Source organism: Perkinsus marinus (assembly GCF_000006405.1).
Source record: "Perkinsus marinus ATCC 50983 genomic scaffold scf_1104296942060, whole genome shotgun sequence".
In the NCBI taxonomy this organism is placed as follows: Eukaryota; Perkinsozoa; order Perkinsida; family Perkinsidae; genus Perkinsus; species Perkinsus marinus.
The window spans coordinates 24178-25345 of record NW_003212281.1 but is presented as its reverse complement, the minus strand read 5'-3'; positions in this window follow the sequence as shown (position 1 = coordinate 25345).

Below are 1168 nucleotides of genomic sequence, written 5' to 3'. Positions count from 1 at the left end.
CCCTATAGTTGGTCTACTCGTGAACGGCGCGTGGGAAGTCCAGGCCGCACAAGCTTGTGCGGAATCCTGTTTATTCGTAGCGTTTTACGGGAAGTACGCGAGTTGATCGATGTTGGTAGAGCAGAAGGACCCAGGAATGAGGGCCTCTTCTTACGGTACCATAAGGATGTGATTGGACTTCGAGTTGTAAACATCTTCTGAGGACTAACTCATCATCTATCAAGAAGATGATACAACATGACTAAGGACGGGCCAAATTCCATGAATAGCGAGTATTTTGTAATCCCGAGAGAACTTCCTTCCTCTGTTAGTCTTATCCTTTTTCTTGTGTTGGTGGAGCGACTCCCATCAACCTCATATCAAAGGCCATCCCTCCTAACGAAGCTAATACGATCGTCATGGTCCTGATCCTACCCTATATTGTTATCATTGCTCTGCTGGCTACCCATTCTGATGCTAAGCATGCCCCACCCGACGGCGAGTACTCCAAGGATCTGCCTAACTCTGCAAGTGTGGGAGCACTTTTTGACGATGATCCGGACTTGCCATACACGGTCGCCCTGCTAATCCGCTGTGCGCAGGCTCCGCGCGGAGTTGAGTCACCGCCTCTGGAGCTTGAGTCTAGTAACTATGTATATACCATATCTGCATCCGAAAGGAGGCAATACCGTGATTTCTTTGCACGAGCAGCAAGGAAGTGTCCGGGCTTGCTGATTGATGGAGACCTCAAGCGCTTTTTCTACAATCCTAAAGAGGATGCGGTTGAAACAAAAGTGAAGGGCAAACTTGTGACTCTGGATAAGTCCCCATTGTGAAGGTATGAGATCCCTTCCGAATGGACATCACTCATTCAAGATATGTCATTTTTCTACCATCAGCGATTGGTGGGTAATCCGATTCTTAATAATGGTCTACTGTATTATTTGTGGAGTATGATGAGGTGGATGAAGTATGATTCTTAAATTTTCTTTCCTTGAATGAATAAGATCAATGTCTATGATCAGTCCTTTGTCCTCACCGGCATATCGTTGCAACATGCCATAGTCGTTCTCTTAGTTACCTTCACGAGGTGAGGGTTCAGTCTCTCATTGTAAGTTGAAGCTGCACAGCGCCTGCTGTGGGGCCCTTGAGTTGTATGAAATGGGGAGTTAGCTGCGGTGATGATGTA